This window comes from Rhinopithecus roxellana, chromosome 9 (assembly GCF_007565055.1).
Source record: "Rhinopithecus roxellana isolate Shanxi Qingling chromosome 9, ASM756505v1, whole genome shotgun sequence".
NCBI lineage: Eukaryota > Metazoa > Chordata > Mammalia > Primates > Cercopithecidae > Rhinopithecus > Rhinopithecus roxellana.
The window spans coordinates 20570835-20596458 of record NC_044557.1 but is presented as its reverse complement, the minus strand read 5'-3'; positions in this window follow the sequence as shown (position 1 = coordinate 20596458).

Genomic DNA, 25624 nt, shown 5'->3' with positions numbered 1-25624 from the left:
TGCTCCTTTTTAAATTACACATTCTCAGATATGTCTTCATTAGCAGCATGAGAACAGAGTAATACGTTGCTCTTTTGAAGGTTTAAAATCTACAACCAAACCAACCAACCAGGCAAACAAAAATTCACCTGCCTTCACCTTCAAGACCATATCATGTCACACATAACTCTTTCCTAATTATTTTTTACACATGCACCCTCTTCTTTCCTTGAAAATCAATCATGGAGTGTGTAGGACTTTTTCTGCTATGGCCTCCACTGTGTGCATGCACTGCCTGACGCCGTGTGCTTAGTCCTGGGCATGCAGGCCACAGCCCTGCTCCTGAAATCAGCAACTTCACAGTCAGATATTTGTCACTGACTCCCTGGACAACAACCTGAGTGATTGCCTGAGCTTTTTTTTTTTTAATGTTAATTTTCTTTTAATTAATAAATAACAATTGTGTACATTTATGAAGTGCAATGTGATGTTACAATGCATGTATACTTTGTGGAATGATTAGATCAGGCTAATTAACATCTCCACCACCTTACACATTTATCATTTTATTATGGTGAGATCATTTAAAATCTACCGGTTTTGCAATTTTGAAATATACATTACCCGTAGTCACCACGTCATGCAATAAATTACTACAATTTATTTCTCATGTCTAACTGAAACTTTGAAGGCTTTGATCAACATCCGTCTCTCCTCCATTTATTGCCTGAGACCCAGGCTCTAGTAACCACTGTTCTATTCTCTGCTTCTGTGAGTTTGACATTTTTCAGTTCCACATGTACATGAGATCGTACGATATTTTTCTGTGCCTGACTTATTTCACTTAGCATACGTTCTCTAGATTCATTCATGTTGTTGCAAATAACAGGGTTTATTTTTCATACGACTGAACAGTATTCTGTTGTGTATATGTAGCACATTGACCTTAGACGTTCACCCACGGATGAGCACTTTGGTGGGATCCCTATCTTGGCTACCGAATCATGCTGACATGGACATGGAAGTGCAGACATGCCTTCGACATGTTAGCGGCAGCAAATCCACACGGGTCTACAGCAGTCTCAATTCTTGCCTGTTCAGAAAAAAATAACTTGACTGAGGGGCATAAGGCAGAGTGAAAGACCGAGGCAAATTTGGAGCAGGAGTGAAAGGAGTCAAGCGCACTTGGAAGAGGGCCAAGTGAGCAACTTGAGAGATCAAGTGGGTGGTTTGACCTTTGACTTGGAGTCTGACATGTTGGCATGCTTCTGGGGTTGCATCCCTTCTCCCCTGATTCTTCCTGTGGGGTGTGCTGTTTGCATGCGCAGTGGCCTGTCAGCACATGGGAGGGGACGCCTGCGTAATATGTTTGTTGGAGTTGTTTGTATGTGTGCTCACTTGAGAGGTTTTCCTTTACCGCTGTTTCTAGAGGAAGGTCATATACCAGTGAAACTCTGACATTTTGCCTCTTAGTGTGCATGCTTGAACCCACTTGCCCAACTCCAGAGATTATACTGGGAAGCTGCTGGACTTCTGCAAGCTCAGAAGACCCCAAATGGCCTAAGCAATCTTGACCAAAAAGAACAAACCTACAGGCCTAATACCATTTAATTTTAAAATGTATTACAAAGTTATAGTAATTGAAACAGGCTGGTACTGGCATGAAAACAGAAGATATATCAACCAATGGAGCAGAACAGAGAGCACAGAAATAAACCCATACATTTACAGTGACCTGATTTTCAAGGTGCCAGTTTCAGGTGTTTTCTATCTATTGGGAGACTGCCTTTACCTGGGAGTCCTGGCTGCAACCAATTATTAACTTAAAGATGCCTGATCATCACCTGATGCTCACTTGACATTCCTGATTGGTAGAAGGGCCCTCTCCTGCCCTGCTCATGTCTGACTTACTGCCTACTCTAACAGACATAGATTTCAATTCTTTAGATATATACCCAGAACTGTGATTGCTAGATTGTATGGTAATTCCATTTTTAGTTTTTTAAAGAACTTTCAGACTGCTTTCCAAAATAACTGTATTAATTTACATTTCCAGCAACAGCGTACAGAGTTTCTTCTTCTCCACATCTATGCCAACAATTGTTATTTTTCATCTTTTTTGTGATAGCCATCCTAATATATATGCAATGATATCACATTGTGGTTTTACTTTACAGTTCCCTGATAATTCGTGATGTTGAGAATTTTTTCATGTATCTATTGGCCATTTGTATACCATCTTTTGATAAATATCTATTTAGATGCTTTGCCCACTTTTAAAATCAGATTGATTTCTTGCTATTGAGTTATATGAGTTCCTTATATATTTTGGATATTAGCGAATTATCAGATGTATGATTTGCAAATATTTTTTCCCAATCTGTGGGTTATGTATTCACTTTGTTTTTATTTATTTATTATTATTATTATACTTTAACTTCTAGGATACATGTGCATAACGTGCAGGTTTGTTACATATGTATACTTGTGCCATGTTGGTGTGCTGCACCCATCAACTCGTCAGCACCCATCAACTTGTCATTTGCATCAGGTATAACTCCCAATGCAATCCCTCCCCCTCCCCCCATGATAGGCCCCAGTGTGTGATGTTCCCCTTCCCGAGTCCAAGTGATCTCATTGTTCAGTTCCCACCTATGAGTGAGAACATGCGGTGTTTGGTTTTCTGTTCTTGTGAAGTTTGCTAAGAATGATGGTTTCCAGCTGCATCCATGTCCCTACAAAGGACACAAACTCATCCTTTTTTATGGCTGCATAGTATTCCATGGTGTATATGTGCCACATTTTCTTAATCCAGTCTGTCACTGATGGACATTTGGGTTGATTCCCAGTCTTTGCTATTGTGAATAGTGCCGCAATAAACATACGTGTGCATGTGTCTTTATAGCAGCATGATTTATAATCCTTTGGGTATATACCCAGTAATGGGATGGCTGGGTCATATGGTACTTCTAGTTCCAGATCCTTGAGGAATCGCCCTACTGTTTTCCATAATGGTTGAACTAGTTTACAATCCCACCAACAGTGTAAAAGTGTTCCTATTTCTCCACATCCTCTCCAGCACCTGTTGTTTTCTGACTTTTGAGTGATTGCCATTCTGACTGGTGTGAGATGGTATCTCATTGTGGTTTTGATTTGCATTTCTCTGATGGCCAGTGATGATGAGCATTTTTTCATGTGTCTGTTGGCTGTATGAATGTCTTCTCTTGAGAAATGTCTGTTCATATTGTTTGCCCACTTTTTGATGGGGTTGTTTGTTTTTTTCTTGTAAATTTGTTTGAGTTCTTTGTAGGTTCTGGATATTAGCCCTTTGTCAGATGAGTAGATTGCAAAAATTTTCTCCCATTCTGTAGGTTGCCTGTTCACTCTGATGGTAGTTTCTTTTGCTGTGCAGAAGCTCTTTAGTTTAATTAGATCCCATTTGTCAATTTTGGCTTTTGCTGCCATTGCTTTTGGTGTTTTAGACATGAAGTCCTTGCCCATGCCTATGTCCTGAATGGTACTACCTAGGTTTTCTTCTAGGGTTTTTATGGTATTAGGTCTAACATTTAAGTCTCTAATCCATCTTGAATTAATTTTCGTATAAGGAGTAAGGAAAGGATCCAGTTTCAGCTTTCTACTTATGGCTAGCCAATTTTCCCAGCACCATTTATTAAATAGGGAATCCTTTCCCCATTTCTTGTTTTTCTCAGGTTTGTCAAAGATCAGATGTCTGTAGATGTGTGGTATTATTTCTGAGGACTCTGTTCTGTTCCATTGGTCTATATCTCTGTTTTGGTACCAGTACCATGCTGTTTTGGTTACTGTAGCCTTGTAGTATAGTTTGAAGTCAGGTAGCATGACGCCTCCAGCTTTGTTCTTTTGACTTAGGATTGTCTTGGCAATGCGGGCTCTTTTTTGGTTCCATATGAACTTTAAAGCCGTTTTTTCCAATTCTGTGAAGAAACTCATTGGTAGCTTGATGGGGATGGCATTGAATCTATAAATAACCTTGGGCAGTATGGCCATTTTCACGATATTGATTCTTCCTATCCATGAGTATGGTATGTTCTTCCATTTGTTTGTGTCCTCTTTGATTTCACTGAGCAGTGGTTTGTAGTTCTCCTTGAAGAGGTCCTTTACATCCCTTGTAAGTTGGATTCCTAGGTATTTTATTCTCTTTGAAGCAATTGTGAATGGAAGTTCATTCATTATTTGGTTGTCTGTTTGTCTGTTACTGGTGTATAAGAATGCTTGTGATTTTTGCACATTAATTTTGTATCCTGAGACTTTGCTGAAGTTGCTTATCAGCTTAAGGAGATTTTGGGCTGAGACGATGGGGTTTTCTAAATATACAATCATGTCATCTGCAAACAGGGACAATTTGACTTCTTCTTTTCCTAACTGAATACCCTTGATTTCTTTCTCTTGCCTGATTGCCCTAGCCAGAACTTCCAACACTATGTTGAATAGGAGTGGTGAGAGAGGGCATCCCTGTCTTGTGCCAGTTTTCAAAGGGAATTTTTCCAGTTTTTGCCCATTCAGTATGATATTGGCTGTGGGTTTGTCATAAATAGCTCTTATTGTTTTGAGGTATGTTCCATCAATACCGAATTTATTGAGCGTTTTTAGTATGAAGGGCTGTTGAATTTTGTCAAAGGCCTTTTCTGCATCTATTGAGATAATCATGTGGTTCTTGTCTTTGATTCTGTTTATATGCTGGATTACGTTTATTGATTTGCGAATGTTGAACCAGCCTTGCATCCCAGGGATGAAGCCCACTTGATCATGGTGGATAAGCTTTTTGATGTGCTGCTGAATCCGGTTTGCCAGTATTTTCTTGAGGATTTTTGCATCGATTTTCATCAGGGATATTTGTCTAAAATTCTCTTTTTTTGTTGTGTCTCTGCCAGGCTTTGGTATCAGGATGATGTTGGCCTCATAAAATGAGTTAGGGAGGATTCCCTCTTTTTCTATTGATTGGAATAGTTTCAGAAGGAATGGTACCAGCTCTTCCTTGTACCTCTGGTAGAATTCAGCTGTGAATCCATCTGGTCCTGGACTTTTTTTGGTTCATAGGCTATTAATTATTGCCTCAATTTCAGAGCCTGCTATTGGTCTATTCAGGGATTCAACTTCTTCCTGGTTTAGTCTTGGAAGAGTGTAAGTGTCCAGGAAATTATCCATTTCTTCTAGATTTTCTAGTTGATTTGCGTAGAGGTGTTTATAGTATTCTCCGATGGTAGTTTGTATTTCTGTGGGGTAGGTGGTGATATCCCCTTTATCATTTTTTATTGCGTCTATTTGATTCTTCTCTCTTTTCTTCTTTATTAGTCTTGCTAGCGGTCTGTCAATTTTGTTGATCTTTTCAAAAAACCAACTCCTGGATTCATTGATTTTTTGGGGAGTTTTTTGTGTCTCCATCTCCTTCAGTTCTGCTCTGATCTTAGTTATTTCTTGCCTTCTGCTAGCTTTTGAATGTGTTTGCTCTTGCTTCTCTAGTTCTTTTAATTGTGATGTTAGAGTGTCCATTTTAGATCTCTCCAGCTTTCTCTTGTGGGCATTTAGTGCTATAAATTTCCCTCTACACATTGCTTTAAATGTGTCCCAGAGATTCTGGTATGTTGTATCTTTGTTCTCTTTGGTTTCAAAGAACATCTTTATTTCTGCCTTCATTTCGTTATGTACCCAGTAGTCATTCAGGAGCAGGTTGTTCAGTTTCCATGTAGTTGAGCGGTTTTGATTTTCTTAGTCCTGAGTTCTAGTTTGATTGCACTGTGGTCTGAGAGACAGTTTGTTATAATTTCTGTTCTTGTACATTTGCTGAGGAGTGCTTTACTTCCAATTATATGGTCAATTTTGGAATAAGTGTGATGTGGTGCTGAGAAGAATGTATATTCTGTTGATTTGGGGTGGAGAGTTCTTTAGATGTCTATTAGGTCTGCTTGCTGCAGAGATGAGTTCATTTCCTGGATATCCTTGTTAACTTTCTGTCTCATTGATCTGTCTAATGTTGACAGTGGGGTGTTGAAATCTCCCATTATTATTGTATGGGAGACTTTGTAAGTCTCTAAGGACTTGCTTTATGAATCTGGGTGCTCCTGTATTGGGTGGATATATATTTAGGAGAGTTAGCTCTTCCTGTTGAATTGATCCCTTTACCATTATGTAATGGCCTTCTTTGTCTCTTTTGATCTTTGATGGTTTAAAGTCTGCTTTATCAGAGACTAGGATTGCAACCCCTGCTTTTTTTTTCTCCATTTGCTTGGTAGATCTTCCTCCATCCCTTTATTTTGAGCCTATGTATGTCTCTGCATGTGAGATGTATCTCCTGAATACAGCAGACTGATGGGTCTTGACTCTTTATCCAGTTTGCCAGTCTGTGTCTTAATTCGAGCTTTTAGTCCATTTACAATTAAGGTTAATATTGTTATGTGTGAACTTGATCCTGCCATTATGATATTAAGTGGTTATTTTGCTCGTCAGTTGGTGCAGTTTCTTCCTGGCCTCGATGGTCTTTACATTTTGGCATGTTTTTGCAATGGCTGGTACTGGTTGTTCCTTTCCATGTTTAGTGCTTCCTTCAGGATCTCTTGTAGGACAGGCCTGGTGGTGACAAAATCTCTAAGCATTTGCTTATCTGTAAAGGATTTTATTTCTCCTTCACTTATGAAACTTAGTTTGGCTGGATATGCAATTCTGGGTTTAAAATTCTTTTCTTTAAGAATGTTGAATATCGGCCCCCACTCTCTTCTGGCTTGTAGAGTTTCTGCCGAGAGATCTGCTGTTAGTCTGATGGGCTTCCCTTTGTGGGTAACCTGACCTTTCTCTCTGGCTGCCCTTAAGATTTTTTCCTTCATTTCAACTTTGGTGAATCTGGCAATTATGTGTCTTGGAGTTGCTCTTCTGGAGGAGTATCTTTGTGGCGTTCTCTGTATTTCCTGAATTTGAATGTTGGTCTGCCCTACTAGCTTGGGGAAGTTCTCCTTGATGATATCCTGAAGAGTGTTTTCCAACTTGGTTCCATTTTCCCCCTTACTTTCAGGCACCCCAATCAGACGTAGATTTGGTCTTTTTACATAATCCCATACTTCTTGCAGGCTTTGTTCATTTCTTTTTCTTCTTTTTTCTTTTGGTTTCTCTTCTCGCTTCATTTCATTCATTTGATCCTCAATAGCTGATACTCTTTCTTCCAGTTGATCGAGTCGGTTACTGAAGCTTGTGCATTTGTCACGTATTTCTCGTGTCATGGTTTTCATCTCTGTCATTTCATTTATGACCTTATCTGCATTAATTACTCTAGCTATCAATTCTTCCACTCTGTTTTCAAGATTTTCAGTTTCTTTGCGCTGGGTACGTAATTCCTCCTTTAGCTCTGAGAAGTTTGATGGACTGAAGCCTTCTTCTCTCATCTCGTAAATGTCATTCTCTGTCCAGCTTTGATCCATTGATGGCGATGAGCTGCGCTCCTTTGAAGCAGGAGATGCGCTCTTATTTTTTGAATTTCTGGCTTTTCTGCCCTGATTTTTCCCCATCTTTGTGGTTTTATCTGCCTCTGGTCTTTGACGATGGTGATGTACTGATGGGGTCTTGGTGTAGGTGTCCTTCCTGTTTGATAGTTTTCCTTCTAACAGTCAGGACCCTCAGCTGTAGGTCTGTTGGAGATTGCTTGAGGTCCACTCCAGACCCTGTTTGCCTGGGTATCAGCAGTAGAGGCTGCAGAAGATAGAATATTGCTGAACAGCGAGTGTACCTGTCTGATTCTTACTTTGGAAGCTTCCTCTCAGGGGTGTACTCCACCGTGTGAGGTGTGGGGTGTCAGTCTGCCCCTAGTAGGGGATGTCTCCCAGTTAGGCTACTCAGGGTTCAGGGACCCACTTGAGCAGGCAGTCTGTCCCTTCTCAGATCTCAACCTCCGTGTTGGGAGATCCACTGCTCTCTTCAGAGCTGTCAGACAGAGTCGTTTGTGTCTGCAGGGGGTTTTGCTGCTTTTGTTGTTGTTGTTGTTTAGCTGTGCCCTGTCCCCAGAGGTGGAGTCTACAGAGACAGACAGGCTTCCTTGAGCTGCTGTGAGCTCCACCCAGTTCGAGCTTCCCAGTGGCTTTGTTTACCTACTTAAGCCTCAGCAATGGCGGGCGCCCCTCCCCCAGCCTCACTGCTGCCTTGCAGTTAGATCGCAGACTGCTGTGCTAGCTATGAGGGAGGCTCCGTGGGCGTGGCTCCCTCCCGGCCAGGTGTGGGATATAATCTCCTTGTGTGCCCCTTTGCTTAAAGCACAGTATTGGGGTGGGAGTTACCCGATTTTCCAGGCTGTTGTGTGTCTCAGTTCCCCTGGTTAGGAAAAGGGATTTCCTTCCCCCTTGCACTTCCCACATGAGGGGATGCCTCGCCCTGCTTCAGCTCTCGCTGGTTGGGCTGCAGCAGCTGACCAGCACCGATTGTCCGGCACTCCCTAGTGAGATGACCCCAGTACCTCAGTTGAAAATGCAGAAATCACCGGTCTTCTGTGTCAGCTCGCGCTGGGAGTTGGAGACTGGAGCTGTTCCTATTTGGCCATCTTCGTATTCACTTTGTTAAATGTTTTCTTTGCTATGCAGAAACTTTTTCATTTGAGGCAATTCTATTTGTCTATTTTTGCTTTTGTTACCTGTGCTTTTGGGATTATATCCAAAAAACTTCTTTCCCAGATCAATGCCATATAACTTTCCCCTATATTTTATTACTCTAAGCAACCTACAGATTTAATGCAATTCCTATGAAAATTCCAATGTCATTTGTCACAGGGAAAGAAACAATCCTAAAATTTGTATGGAACCTCAGAAGTCCCCAAATGGCCTAAGCAATCTTGAGCAAAAAGAACAAACCTATAGGCATAACACCATTTAATTTTAAAATGTATTACAAAGCTATAGTAATTGTATCAGGATAGTACTTGTGTGAAAACAGAAGATACATCAACCGATGGAGCAGAATAGAGAGCCCAGAAATAAACCCATACATTTACAGTGACCTGATTTTCAAGGTGTCAAGAACACACAATGGGGAAGGGACAGTCTCTTCAAAAAATGGTTTTGGGAAAACTGGATATCCACATGCAAAAGAATGCAATTGGTTGCTTATCTCACCCCATGTATAAGAATCAACTCAAAATGGAGTAAAGACTTAACTGTAAGTCCTGAAATTATAAAACTATAAAACTATTAGAACACAGTGATTGCCTAAATTGAAAAGAGAAAAACATTCAGCATTTAAAAAAATCGATGATCACAAAGACATCCTTTAAAAACTATGAAAATGAAGGCACAGGAAGCTTTCCTTGTAGCAGTAATAGAGTGGATTAGTTAACCACTGCTGGGTAACAAATTATTCTCAACCTCAGTGACTTGAAACAACAAACCTGATATTATCTCTCCTTTTCTATGCTGATCCACATGTGAATTCAGGTACGTTCCGCTGTCTGCCTCTGCCTTAAGATTTGTCATGAGGTTGCAGTCAGGACATTAGCCAGGATTATGGTCTTATCAGAAGGCTTACATGGGGAGTATGGGCTTTGACATGATTTGTCTGTGTCCCCACCAAAATCTCTTCTTGAATTGTAGCTCCCATAATTCCCATATGTCATGGGAGGGACCTGATGGGAGGTAATTGAATCATGGGGGCAGTTCTTTCCCATGCTATTCTCACAAAAGTAAATAAGTGTCATGAGATCTGATGGCTTTATAAGGGGGACTTTCCCTGCACATGCCCTCTTGCCTGCTGCCATGTAAGATGTGACTTTGCTCTTCCTCTGCCTTCTGCCGTGATTGTGAGGCCTCCTCAGCCACGTGGAACTCTGAGTCAATTAAACCTCTTTCCTTTATAAATTACCCAGTCTCAGGTATGTCTTTATTCACAATGTGAGAACAGACTAATATATGCTTCTTGGTTCACTTGTACTATTTTTAGCAAGCTTCAGTTCATGGAGAGTGATTGGACTAAGGGCCTCATTTTCTCACTGGCTGCTGACTGGAGGTCTTCCTCATTTCCCTGCCTGTGGACTTCTTCATAGGATGGCTCCCTATTTGGCAGGTGACTTCCTTGGAGTGAGCAAGCCAGAGAGAAAGAGGAAGAGCAACCCAGAGGGAAGGCAAATACATCTCAGAAGGGCCATCCATTACTGTTACCATGAGCTGTTTGTTAAAGGCAAGTCACTAGATCCAGCCTACATTCAAGGTGAGGGGAAGCCACAAACAGGTAAGACCAGGAGTGGGGTGTTCACTTTGACCATCTCAAAGGGACATTGTTCATGTTGCCAGGAAACCAAAGGCCCATCTTTCAACTGGTTGCCTGTCAGATTGTAGGCACTGATTGTGGTCTGGGGCGTGTCATGGTCAGTTCAGTGCAGAAACAGTGCAACATGAGAGGCCTCCTACTTTCCTGCCCTCTCTGACTCCAGCTCTTCCCCATGGTGCGTACACATTTGATTTCTGAAATGTGTACTATAAATTAATGATATGTCCCTTTTTATTACTGAGGAAAGTAAGGTCATAATTTTTTTTTTCTTGAAATGAGTAGTGTGATAAATAATACATGCCAAAGAAAGGGCTTGTTATCTTAGAAGCTTTCCTCACTGAATGCCTGTAAGCCTTCACATCTCTGGCAATTCTAATGTCTACAAGAATATCAATTATTTATATTTATATTCGTGTAGCACATGGATTCAGGTGGGACTTCTGAAACCACACTTGGAGAACAATGTCTGAGTTTGAAAGTGTTTGCCTTTCAACAGGACCCTCTTTACAATAGATTGCTTTAAGCCTTAGGACCTGTGCCTTGTGAACATTCTCTCAGGTGGTGGGTGGTGACAAGCATTTCCCTCTGAGGAAAGACAACTCTCATAGGTTGCTAATGCACTAGCATTGTTTCGATACTGACAATGTTGTGGACTGAATATTTTTCCCCAAAAATATCTGTATGTGGAAGCTCTAACCCTAGTGTTATTGTAGTTGAAGCTGGGGCCTTTGGAAGGTGATTCAGGTTAGATGAGGTCATAAGGTGAGCCCTTCATGATGGGATTAGTGCCCTTATATGAGATACAAGTGAATGTGGTGGCTCACACCTGTAATCCCAATATTTTGGGAAGTGAAGGTGGGAGGATCACTTAATGCCAGCAGTTTTAAACCAGGCTGGTCAACATAGGAAGTCCCCATCTCTACAAAAAAAAAAAAAAATTAAAAAATTAATGGCATGGTGGCATGCACCTGTAGTCCCAGCTACTCAGGAGGCTGAGGTGGGAGGATCACCTGACCCTGGGAGGCAGAGGCTGCAGTGAGCCATCATCACAACATTGCACTCCTGCCTGGGAAAGAGAACAAGACCTTGTCTCAAGAAAAAAGAAGAGAAAGACATTAGAGAGCTCACCCTTTCTCTCTGCCATGTGAGTAGACAGGGAGAAGGCACCATCTTGAAGCCAAGAAGACAGTCCTCACCAGCAACTAATCATGCTGGCACCCTGATCTCAGACTTCCAGACTCCAGAACTGTGAGATGATAAATTTCTATTGTTTAAGCTGGCAAAGCTATGATATTTTGGTGAGGTCTTTTAATTCAACATATCCAAATATTATCATTTCAATATGCAATAAATATAAAATCATAAATGATATATTTTACATATTTTTATACTAAATCTTCTGAATCTGAAGTGTATCTTACACTTATAGCACCACTCAGTGCAAGATAGTCATATTTTAAATGCTCAATTGCCATATATGTGGCCACTGGCTTCTATATGAACTAAGTAGATCTAGCCATAACAGTATGAGGTGCTTTTGTTTGTGATGGACTTGAAATGAAAATAGTTAAAGCAAACTAGAAGTGTAGTACTCATTCATGTAAATGACCTCTAGAGATTGGCAGTCCAGGGCCTCACTGGTGACTCCACGATTCCCAGGAACCAGGCTTCTTCTTGCGTGTTATTCTATCATACACCTCATGGCCCATCAAGGTTACACATGCTCCAGCATTCACATCCATACTCATATCTAGCCAGGAAGAAAGATGAGAAGCTGAAGGGGTAATTCCCCACTGTTTAAGAACACTGCTTACAGCATGCTCTTTACAACTTAGTTTGATTGCCAAACTCAGTTCTAGGATGATGTTTGTTCTGGAATGCTAACAAACAAAAAAAGGAAGAATGGATATGGAAAGCAAGTAGAAGCTGTTGCCATGCAAACTTTTCTAATAATGTTAAATATATTAATGTAATAATGATGAAAACTTTTTTGGTTGTCACTTATATTTTTTCAATAATTTAAAATACACTCTACCACTGTGAATTACTATCTCAAAGATTTTTGAAGTACTTAATAAGTACTTATACCAAGTAACAGATCCAAATGAATACTGTTCAAGACTTGGCCACTGTTAGAAAACAACGTGGTGTCTATTTATTGAAAATAATTTTTTCAATAATTTCTGTCATTCACATAAATCATAGAGATATCCTAGGACTCTTGCATTATATATTGCTCTGAATGTTTAGAAATAATCTCACCAAGAGTTAATATCTTTAATCTGCAATGAGCTCATAATATTGAAAATTTGAAAACTGAAATTTAATGGAAGATATTCAGGGACAAGAAGAAATACAAGGAGTACTAAACATTAAAAAAATTCAACATTCACTAAATTCAAGGAAATAAAAATAAAACAATAATGAGATTCAGTAGTTTACCTTTCCAAACCTTTCAAAAGTTAAAAAAAATTGTAATAGTCTTGAAGAAGAGGTGGCATGATGTATCTCTCCCACTCTACATACAACTATGAAGCATATAAACACTCCAAGTGTAAAGGCCGTAACTCATAAAATCCATCTAAAGAATTTATACAAATAAAATATGGGACATTAAAAATGGTAGACATAAATTAAGGGCCTAATAACTGGCATCTTAGATGAATTGTTTAAAATTATTTTAACTCTATCAAAATATCTAAGGAATAATTTATAACATACAGAAATTGTGCTATTAGGTATGATATTTTTGCACAAAATCGTAAATTCAGTTTGGTGGTTTCAACAAACAATGTATGCAGAAAAATACTTCAGAAGTTCTATAAGACTGTAATAGTAGCTTTGTCATGGTGGAAATATTATGAAATATTTCTATTTTCTTCTTGGTGTTGAAAAATCTAAAGTTCCAGAGATGGTACCATATGGTTTTGGGTTTGAGAAACAACTTAACATCTCCGTGGCCTTGAGGCCTCATCTACAAAATAGAGGCATAAAATCAATAAATGCAATCAAAATATTATCAGTGCTTTGATAGAGTTGAATTCCAGACTCAAGTGGGAACAGAGAAGTGAAAATCAAAGATGGGTCAGGAAATATACCTTAGAGGAAGTGACATTGAGGTACAAATTAATAATAATAAAATTAGGTTGCACCCTGGACTATTATACAGCCATAAAAAATGATGAGATCATATCCTTTGCAGGAACATGGATAGAGCTAGAGGCCATTATCCTTAGCAACCTAATGCAGAAACAGAAAACCAAACACCCACATGTTCTCACTTATACATGGGAGCTAAATGTTGAGAACACATGGACACACAGAGGGGAACAACACACACTGAGGCCTATTAGAGGGTGTAGGGTAGGAAGAGGGAGAGGATCAGTAAAAACAAGTAACAGGTACTAGTCTTAATACCTGGGTGATAAAATAATCTGTATACCAAGGCCCATGACACAAGTTTACTTATGTAACAAACATGCACACATGTCCCTGAACTTAAAGTTACAGTTTTAAATAATAAATAAAATTAACTTGAAAACTATCACAGGGTTACTTCTATTATTATAAGGAATTTAAGAATTGTGTTGTGGTCGTGATCTTTGGTTAACTCAGAATGGCCTGAAGTCTTTCGAATTAAACTCACAGTGGCCTGAAGTCTGACCTTTCTTAGCTACTGCTACGCTTCCTTACTGACTCACCCTTCTGGAGACCTTTTCTGAAATCAGGTGATCAGGAACTTGAGCTCAGTCAGAGCTCCTGAGCCCAGGTGCCTGCTCCATCATTGACAATTAGCAACATTTTACATGTGGATGCCCAATTCTTCCAGCATCATTTGTTGGAAGATTATCTTTTCTTCACTGCATTGTCTTTGCTCTATTGACTAAATTTATGTGAGTTTATTTCCCAGTTTTTTATTCTGTTCCATTGGTTTATCTGTTTTTTTTTTTGTCAAGAGCAAACTCTTGATTACTGTAGCTTTATAGTAAGCCTTAAAATTGAGTAATGTCAGTGCTCCAACTTTGTACTTTTTTTTTTTTTTTTTTTTTTTTTTTTTTTTTTTTTTGAGACGGAATCTCGCTCTGTTGCCCAGGGCTTGAGGGCAGTGGCATAGCCTCGGCTCACTGTAACATCTGCCTCCCGGGTTCCAGTGATTCTCCTGCCTCAGCCTCCTGAGTAGCTGGGACTACAGGCCCACCACACACGGCTAATATATATTTTTTTCTGTATTTTTAGTAGACACAGGGTTTCACCATTTTAACCAGGCTAGTCTCGATCTCCTGACCTTGTGATCCACCCACCTCAGCCTCCCAAACTGTGGGGATTACAGGCGTGAGCCACTGCACCCGGCCTGACTTTGTTCTTCTCCTTCAATGTTGCATTGGCTCTTCTGAATCTTTTCCTCTCTGTATAAACTTTAGAATCAGTTTGCTGATATCCACATATAACTTACTGGGATTTTGATTGGGATCATATTTAGTATATATCAATTTAGATTTGCAAATACAGATCAATTTGCATTTAATATCGATCACTATCGATTAACTGACATCTTGACAGTAATGAGGCTTCCTATCGATGAATAAGGAATGTATCTCTAGTTATTCTTTGATTTTTTTCATCAGAGTCTTGTAGTTTAGATCTTAGAGACAGTTTCTCTAATTTTAGACATGTTAACTCACCTTCCCAAAACTTTACTTTCTATTCTAGAAATTAAGGTTATTAACAGTACCTAGCCCCACAGGGTTGCTGACAAAATCAAATGAGACAATGCAGACGTATCCCTAAAAGCCAGATATGGGATCACGGAGCACTCAGGCGATGCCCCCTAATGCTCCCTTTCAAGCTCAGAAGCTGACGCTCAAGAGCTTTTCTAGCCCTCTAGTCCTTGCTGTCTCCCTTTGTGTCAACTCTGGTTTCCAAAGAAGATGCTAAAACTGAGTTCTTAAACCTAGGTTCTTACCAATACAGGGAGACGTCGTCTTGGTGATCTCCAACTCAGAATCATAATAATTCAAGACGTTTTCTGGGATGACATTTTCTCTCCCTCATGCACTCTTTTGTCCTTTTTTTAAATGTGATAAAAAAGAATAATGAGCTCATATGAATTCTGGGAAGTTATACACGTCCTTGACTTTCCACCTGTCAGTGTTCAAACTCTATCTGAGAGGCAGATTTTAAGACCTTCATCGTGAGCTTTCTATTGTGAAATAAGAGAGTCTGGAAATAAAAGCTGGGACACCAGGTGGAAACAGGCTGGTGGTAAAGGCGTACAGAAGAAAAGGTGACTCTAGAGGCCAAAGGTAATGGGAGCAGAGTCAGTGACATCAGTCAAGTTAACCATGAAGTCCCAGAGCCCTTACAGATGGCCACAGGGAGCACCTCATCAGGACAATTGGAGCAGGTGCAGAACCGACAGACCAGGCGACCTTGGGCCCCAGTGCCTCAGGCAGGAGTCTGCCCAGGGTGCTGGGCTGAGGGGGAGCCTTGGGCTGAACTGTGTGAATATGGTGGGAAAATTCTAACAGTGAGAGGCGTTCGAGAGCAAGACTGTCTCTATACTGTCCACATTCTTTCCCAACTTTGTTTTCCTTAAGTGAAATGCATGTTTTGGGGATTTATTTGTATTAATATATGCAGCTCCAATCTACTTGTCCAAAATGTGCATAGATTGACCCGTACTTTTTTAGAGAATTGAGATTCACCAACTTTATCAAAAAGTTTGTGCTTATTGACTTAGAGATGCCAGGACAGGAAGGTTCGCCAGAATTGAACACCATAGTCTATCATGACAGCATCCAAAACAGAGCTACACCCCATGCCCCAAGCTTGGAAGGCACCTCCAACACAGCCAGGACCTGATACAGGCGGGCAGTCCTGTCCTGGGCTGCCCCAGACTTCCAGATGCAGAGTGGCTTTTGAATGCTCAGAAATCACTGAACACACTAATAGTGGGAAGAAATATCAGGTAATTCCCTTGGCATAAGTCTTATCCTTTCCAGTTAAGTAATTTTTATATATTTTTTAGGCAGGTTCTCCCTCCGTCACTCAGGTTGGAGTGGAGTGGCAAGATCTCAGCTCACTGCGTCCTTGACCTCCATGCTCAAGAGATCCTCCCACTTCAGCCTCCTAAGATGTTGGGAAAACAGATGCATGCCACAACGACTGCACATGCCATCACGGCTGCCTAATTTATTATCATTTTTTTACAGAAACAGGGTGTCCCTGTGTTGCCCAGGCTGGTCTTGAACTCCTGGGCTCAAGCGATCCTCTTGCCTCAGCCTCGCAAAGTGCTAGGAATACAGATATGAGCCAGCATGCCCAGCCCCATTCAATACTTCATTTATACGTAATCCCATGGACGAAGGAGTCCACACAGCCTGAAAAAACCAGGAAAGTGAGTCGTCTTGCTTTTTCCCTTCAGAAATTCTGTGATAAGCTAAAAGCTGCTGTGATATCCACAAAAGAATAACACCTTAAAGCAAGCAAACCAACAGGTCTTCTAAGCAGTATTGCAAAACGATCCTTGCTCTCCTTTAGCCCAAGATATTTTAGTAGTGAAAAGCAGCAGTGGGTGTCTGCCATCCTCTAAAGAACATGAAGCTTGTTGAAAGCCACTGACTTCCAGGTCCTCTGGTTGGGGCATGCATCTGGAAGCATTCATCCCTCTGAAGGGTTTTGATTAAATGCAGCAAAGGAAGCTGTTAGTAACTCTCTGAGCTGTCTGAGCAGTTGTGACTGTCATTTAGGCCTAGTAATTCGTCATTATATCATTCGGAGACAACGGAGCTGAGGGTGGTGTTTCATGCTTTCAGGGAAGTGGATTGGAAGTGCGCAGCCCCAATTGTTGGCCACGTAGAGGCTTTGTGAGCCGGGGTGAATCTCTGAGGTTCTTTCTCAATCTACATGGTAATTATGGCTATCTAGTTCTTTTTTTTTTTTTTTTTTTGAGGCGGAGTCTCGCTCTGTCGCCCGGACTGGAGTACAGTGGCCAGATCTCAGCTCACTGCAAGCTCCGCCTCCTGGGTTTACGCCATTCTCCTGCCTCAGCCTCCCGAGTAGCTGGGACTACAGGCGCCCACCACCTCGCCCGGCTAGTTTTTGTATTTTTAGTAGAGACGGGGTTTCACCATGTTAGCCAGGATGGTCTCGATCTCCTGACCTCGTGATCCGCCCGTCTCGGCCTCCCAAAGTGCTGGGATTACAGGCTTGAGCCACCGCGCCCGGCCTGGCTATCTAGTTCTTAATCGCAAGTAACAGTAACTAAGCCTGGATAACTTGAAGGAAAAAAAAGATATGGGGTTGTTCCCAGAGTTAAGAGAAAAGCCCAGTGACCAGGTCGTGGGAATGCAAGTGACCCTGTGGAATGAAAGACTGACCTCCTGGCAGGGGGGGGGGTTGAGGGCCTGAGGGTAAATTCAGCCAAATGTACCTGACCCTGCAGGTCAGGTCCCAAATCCTGGGAGACAGCCCCAGCTTAACCACGGGAGTGGGCTTCCCCCACGCCCAGTCGGGGACAGTCAGGGAATTGTGACCAATGCTCATTAAAGCTGATTGTCATCAGGAGGAGTGACTCTCAGGGGACGTCCAGGTGCTATTCCCACAGGAGAAGAGGACGCAAACTGGGTTTCAATAGCCACAGATGTCCATGCTATGGATGGTAACACCCTCATTCTGCATCCTTTAGTACATCAAATAATTATAGGACCCCCATAAGTTTAGAAAAGCACTCCAACCAAGGCACAGAGCAAGACAGATTTTACTTATCATTTTAAAGAACCATAGCGTGGAACACATTGTGGGATCACTATTTTCTTGCTGCCCCAGGAAGCTTCAACTCAATGTGTTAATAACTCAAGAGGGTGTATTATGTATGAGCATTCTGTGGAATGTGAAAATTCGTGATAGAGAGTACTTATTTCCCTTTGAATTCTTAGCTTTGGTAATTATTTTCTCAATGAAGTGAAAGAAGATTCACAGGGACAACAGAAGAATTCAGAAAAAAAAAAATAACTGCATAAGAAAGGGAATATTGGACGCATTTCATAATGTGATGGTTTCTTGAAAAATAAGAATGTTGAAGCAAGAGAAACCTGACCTGTAGTATCAGCTCTGCCTATCTGTGCGTCATTGGGTAAATCAACTAACTTATGTATCTTTCTGCTGCTTCATCTAAATGATGAAAGTGGTAACACACACTTGGTTGGATGGTGGAGTTTTGCAACGTCTGCGAGACACCACTTGGTATTTCCTCAATAAATGGCACCTAAATGCAGCTGCTGGCCAGCAAGACTCAGATTGCAAGTTGGACATCAAAACTCGGTCACTGCAAAGCCACCGTAGGGCTATTTTAAAAAAAGTATCGGTTGTTTTTCATGTTGTAATAACTTCACTCTCAGAGAAATTAGTGTATCATTCTGTGGAACTGTAAGACATTCAGCGTGATGGGCCACCAAGGACTTGTGTTTTCTCTCAGCCCGGAAATGAATGGGGGACGGCTGGTTCTGAATTTTAAAAGCTGTATGATTTTTTGAGCCTTCTTTAACTGTGATATTTGGAATGCTCTCTTAAGTAGGTCTATAAAAATCTCTTTCATGTCATTTTTTTAGTGTGGTGAACGTTTACAAACAGAGCTCCCAAATTGAAAAGAAATCATAAAAAACGTAGGTTTTGGTTTGAAGGAAACCGAGGGTTCTTACTGTTTTTAATGCAAACCATCAAGAAATCTGTCAGCTTCAACGTTACTATTCTGCGTTTCATGGTTCCTGCTAAATGTGCTGTTGATCAATCATGACGATGTGAATGTCATAGGAAAAATATGGAGCTTCATTTTGAATACCATAAAGGCTCATTATGAAGACTCTCTTTCCTTCCCCTGCAAGGGACTCAGGTGCGCATATTAAAGCTAAAATAAATTCACACACAAAAATAGAAATCTAAAATTAAATATTTAATTAGAACTCTGATTTGCTTTAAAGATTGGTGGCATTGCACAGGCTATATTACACCCTCTTTATAATTTTTTTGACAAAAAAAGATACTGTTCATTTTAACAGGCCACTTTAATATTAATACATGTGTAATAGGATTGGAACTGAAAATCAGCTAGAGATGGTACATTTTACATTATTGGGAAAATTACAGTTCTGTATTGTAAAAACATTTATTTTTTAACAACGTACCTACATTAATCAAAAAATTACAGCATATTTAATAATTTTACAAATTCTTCATAAAAAATATATCTCTGTACAAAAAGGTCTTTCGCACCTACGTCGTGACAGCAGCGTGTGGTGGGACGGGAGGGAGGGTCGGCGATGACAATGGGTTTTCCTGATCATAATGCCAGCGTTCTTTTTTTTTCCCCCTTTTTATAATAGCTTTTTTGTTGTTGTTTACAAAATATTTTACAGAAGAAAAAAATTATTGCAGCTAGCCTGAAAAAAGGCAAGATGTGTGTGTAAAACAAGCAGCAGTTTTAAACAGCTCTGAAGCACATGTCCTGTGTTAGCGTGTGGTCGCGTCCCTCACGCGTGTTCCTGTTGCCTTCAGGGAAGAGTCTTCTAGACCTAACTCAGCAAGCACAGCTCCTGACTGCCCTAAAACGAGATCCTCCAACACCTTGCGGAGATTCCGTTCAACACTGCACACAACCCTAGGAAGAAACTAGGCAGAATTCTCACAAGAGAATTCCACTGATTTTTTTTTTTCTCATTTAAATAACATGCTTCAAACTGGCAACCCTAAGACAGTTTGACTTTGCACACAAAGGAAAATCATATCTAATCTGATATGTGGTTTCTTGTATGTATGTATGTCCTGTCATTTCAGGATTTCATAGCATCATTGACCAGGGAGCAGGTCAGGGATGTGGGAACAGAGACATTAATTCAGACTCTGAAGTCAGCATTTTGCACCTAGTTTGAATGACTCAAACTTAGATATGTACAATATATATATATATATGTATGTATATATATACACCTAATATGTATAGTAACCCTGTTCTCCCTTGCACACGAGCCTCCTCACACTTTCAACCATCTTCGCTTTGTTTCGTTCAGTGTGTGTGTGAGGAGCATGACTCCCGCTGACCTTGTCCAGTCTACTGTGAAACAGCAATGTAAGGATTCCCATTGGCAAAGCAAATCTCCAAGGATGTGGGCAGGTTGGCCAGGGAAAACTGTGCAGAGAATTCAGCGTAAGGATACGGAATCCAACAGTGTGGGGTTCACAAGACAGAGGAGTCCCTAGGAGAGGCCAGTGAGTCCCCAGACAGCAGAGACCCCTTCCACTGAGGAACACAGCACTGGGAGCCAAGCTCTATGGAAAGGTCCGAATCAAAACGCGTGACTCTCTAGAGAATGCCCTGTTTTCCTGACCGCTTTTCCTTTATTTACATTTGAAGTCCTACCTGGAAACCTTCAGTAGACCGACAGACAAATCAGTCTTAAAGCTAGGTGTGAATGTGTTCACTCCGACAACGTGAAGGCCAATTTGAACATTCTGACATTTCTATTACCAGTGCCAATCTAAAATGTGAAAATTTGCCACCATTGGATAGGTACTGAAATATCAAATAATAAAATAAGTATTATTTCAAAAATATTTTATCAAACAAGTATAAGTAAAAATAAACATGATCTTCACTTTGAATTTGTTACATAAACATCCTCATGGTCACATCTTCTACTTCATGTTTTGATTTGTATTCACCCTGGGGATCATACCGATTTTATTTGTACCATAACTTTTCATCTACCGATCATGTAATTTAAACCTGAAAAGTCACTGAAATTACATTTCCATCTGGAATTGTAAAGCATGAAACAAATAACAAATGAAGGTATAAAATATATCATCATGAGAGGAGAGAGTGTGTACTTTTTCCTTCCCTCTAAAAGAACACTTAGTATTTTGATCCTGAACAATTTTCACTGAGTTCAAGGTGCTACTGTGGTATATTGTCTTTCAATGCAATATCAAAGATCGATGGCACACTAAAAGTAACCAAAACAAACAAACAAAAAAACACAAAAGAAAAAAACTGCAAAAGGGAAGGCTGCATTGTGAGGTAAAACCCACAAGTTCATCAACTATCTAAAATAAATTACTATTCACAGTTTTACATGGCAAACAGAAATTTCTGCAAACCCCCTGCTATTAAGTAGTATCGGAGAGACAGTAATTGGATGAGGATGGTACTAAAGGAGGAAAACCTGGGAAATCAGGAGGCTTCTGTTATGTTCTCATTGGACCTCTTCAATGAATTCAACACAGAAATGGAGCTAATTGAAGCAATAATAAAATAAATCTCTTCAATACTGTATTTCCTTTTAAAATCTGTGCCATATCTAGGAATACTTTTCACTAACACTCCAACTAAGCTGATGGTGGAATGGTTAGCTAGATAATATGAAAGAATGCTTATATACAATGGATAGTGTGTACAAACCCTGTGTAAATTTATTTTTTATCAGAATCTTACGCATTCATAACACACTAGTGCAAAAAATTGTGCATCAAACATTCTGCGACAGAACAGCTGATTGGGAAATTTGCAAACATCCCTAGAGATGAACACACAGGGGAGCTGTGAGGTCCTCAAAGCTTGCCAGGTCTCGGAAGGACAGAGTGAAGCCTTTGTAGGTGTGTGCCTCTATCAGAAAGGTGTCTTCTTCCAGAAAGCTTATTATTTTATTTTTCTCAAAGTATTCACGTTCATGGGGGTTAAAAAAAACACACACACACACGCACAAGAGAACACATATTGTAGTGCTACCATTTTGTCACCGCACCCGAAGGACATATCCACGAGCCCAGAAGATTGCATTGAAAGGCATCCCAGCAACACAGAAATACGAACGTCTGAGGCATTGAGTACGACGTGTCGGCGTGACGTGGCAGTCTTCCTGGAGTGTGCCTTGATTTCAAACAGGTGCAGCCAGGCATTTAGAACTCACTTTCGGAATGAAAATGCAGGTGTACTTTGATCCACAGAAGACTCTGGCACATTTCAGTAGAGATCCCCGCTGCATGTATGCCAGTAGACAAGGTTGAAGATCGCTGCAGTAAAGCCAGAGTGGAAGGGAGAGTGGTATATGGCACCAAAGGAATCACTGCTTGTCCATCAGAGGTATGGCTATGAATCAGTCCTGTTGGGGCACTGAGGGCTATACCACTGTACAGACTGTGTTCAGAGTTGTGTCAAACCTCACAGCCTTGGCTTCTGTGGGTTTTAAGTTTGTATCATACATGGGGTTTTCAAACGATGCTTGTCCATTGCTGTTTTCATGCCCAGCATAGCCATTGTATTGAACTTTTGGTCTCGTTCTAAGGAAGACAGAAAACAAATCATTAGAATCCTAGTTTCAGTTGGAGATTAAGCAGCTGGGACTGGGTGCAGGAGACAATGTCTGCAGAGCAGGGAGTAGTACAGCCAGGACGTTTGCAAAGAAGGAAGGCGTCCACACCTGCACACCTGTCAGTTTATTTGTTTAAATTGGTGACTGGGAATATAAAATGGGTTTTAAAAAGTGAAGCAATTTCAAAAATTAAATAAATTTTTTTTTGAGACAGGGTCTCACTCTGTTGCCCAGGCTGGAGTGCAGTGGCACGACCACAGCTCACTTCAGCCTGGACCTCTCGGGCTCAGGTGATCCTCCCACCTCAGCCTCCTGGGTAGCTGGGATCAAAGATTTATTTATGCTTCCTACAAATGCCCCAGGGAAATTGGGAAGGTCCCAAAGGCTGAATTTGACTGGTTTTGTTTTGGATGTCTATTTATCACTGATAAGTTATACGGCCTTGGTTAAGTCACAAAACTTTCTACTACTCTGTAAAATAAGGTTGTGGGCATATGCCTGGCCTTTAGGGCTGTATGATTAAACTAAATTTCAAGTTTAAGCTTTTAGTTCACTGTCGTTACTAATATTCACAAAAAAATTATTTTTTATTTGGTCTCTGTTGAGTTAAAAATGAATCTGTCATTATTAAACTATTATCACATTTTCTGGTTAAAAGAAAACCCCTACATACAATCTACGATAGAGAATTAGAGGATTTTCAGACTGAAAAGACAGAATCATGTCTGGTCTGGCTCTGGCCCTTTATTCTTCTTTTGGTTTTTTTGTTTTGTTTTTTTTTTTGTTTTGGGTTTATTCTTTCCTTATTCCAGAAGAAATCAGATAAGAAAAATGTGCCACGTGGCAAAAACAGAAATTTAATGGACATAAAGCATGCTTGCAAAAACATCATTTGACATTGGGTGTCAAGAAACTTCTGCCAAGTCATTTACTAGTCGATTTCCTTATGTTACACATGCTCATTAAGAAAAAGAGAAGTAGTGGCCGGGCGCCGTGGCTCAAGCCTGTAATCCCAGCACTTTGGGAGGCCGAGACAGGCGGATCACAAGGTCAGGAGATCAAGACCATCCTGGCTAACCCAGTGAAACCCCGTCTCTACTAAAAATACAAAAAAAAAAACTAGCCGGCAAGGTGGCGGGCGCCTGTAGTCCCAGCTACTCGGGAGGCTGAGGCAGGAGAAGGCATAAACCCGGGAGGCGGAGCTTGCAGTGAGCTGAGATCCGGCCACTGCACTCCAGCCTGGGCGACAGAGCAAGACTCCGTCTCAAAAAAAAAAGAAAAAGAGAAGTAGTGCATGGCCCTGAGAAAACGGCAGAACTGCAATTTGTAACTGCCCTTGGAGTGGGAGAGGTCGACATTACGCTTGGAAAATGTGCCAGCAGCAGCGATAGTTAGCCAACAAATCCAGCCCCTCGTGAATGAAGTGAAGACCTGGCTAAAATGTTCACTCAATCGTCCGGATCACAAGCTGCCACAGTCCCTTCGTGTCTAGGGAAATGCAGCTCCAGAGTGGAACTGGCAGCAGCTGGATGCTGATGTGCACGCGTGCAGCTGCACCCGGCAGAGGGCTGTCAGGACCTCGGGCTCTGAGGAAGCAATTCCCCACATGCAAGCAACAGACTCAAAAATGAGCAGAAACAGGGTTTTTCTGGAGGAATACAGAGCCAGTTCATTAAGAAACATTTATGTCTGCAGAGCCTGAGAAGCCAGTATAGAGGGTGCTACAGGCTTGGTGCTTTCCTGACCAGGTGGTGACAACTTGAAGGAAATGGATTAATGTGCTGCTGGCAACTGAGCCCTGGACTTCCTTGATTCAGCAAAAATTCCACAATCCCTCGCTCCTATGGCACAGAAGTAGAGAACGACAAAACCCAACAGACTGAGAAGTCACAGTGGCCTCGTAGCCGCCCTCTTGAGAGCTGTGAGAGGGAACAGCTTCCTTCATTTTCAGCATGCAGGGCAGCCTCCTGGTCTTGGTGCAGTGTCAGGAAGGGAGAGAATGCAGGTGTGATGACCACAGATTCCCCACTGGCCCAGAGGAGGCATCAAGTTTACATAAAAATAAGTGCTGTCTCCCTTATATCTGGCTCTGAAATCTGAGATCTCTTTCCAAGGCACTGCCTTCACAGAGACACCAAACTACTCAACATGACCGTCGGGAAGATGCCCTCAGGCTTAATGACGAAAAACGGGTGTGGTTATGCTTTGTGTTTTTAAAATTATGTAGTATTATTAGGGATATGTATTATTACTACTTTAAGATTCTAGGTACTGTGCGCATAACGTGCATGGTTTTGTTAACATATGTATACTTGGCCATGTTGTGTGTGCAGCTGCACCCATCCAACTTCATCACCCCACCTCAACATCGGCATTTACAGCAGGTAGAACTGCACAATGGCAATCCACTTCCTCCCCGCCATGCCAGAGGCTCGAGTGGTGATGCTTCCTCCGCAGGATGCGGCAGCGAATTCGTCATGATTACAGTTAACACATGCGTGAGAAACATGTGGTGAGTTGGTTTTCGGTTCTTGTGATAGTATTTGACTAAGAAGTGATGCGTTCCCTTCAGCGGCATCCGTGCCCGACAAAGCACACAAACCTCAACCGTGTTTTATGACTTGCATAGATATTCCATGGGGTAGCTTGCTCACATCACATTTCTACGATCCCCGTCTGAAAACGGAGTCGGACCATGTGGGGATTACAAGTACTGTGGCTATTGTGAATAGTGCCACAAGTCTCATTCTCTTTTTTCGAAACATACGCTGGGCATGCGGGTATTTCATCAGCCCAGCCATGAGTCTTATAATCATTTGGATAGATACCCAGTAAGGGGATGGCTGGAGTCATTACGGTAACTTCTAGTTCCAAGATCTTGATGGAATCGCATTACTGTTTTCCATAATGCGTTGAAACTGTTTACAATCCCTCTACCACAGTGTAAAGGTGGTCTATTTCTCCACATCCCTCTCCAGCAAGTGTTTTTTTCTGACTTTTGAGTGATTGCA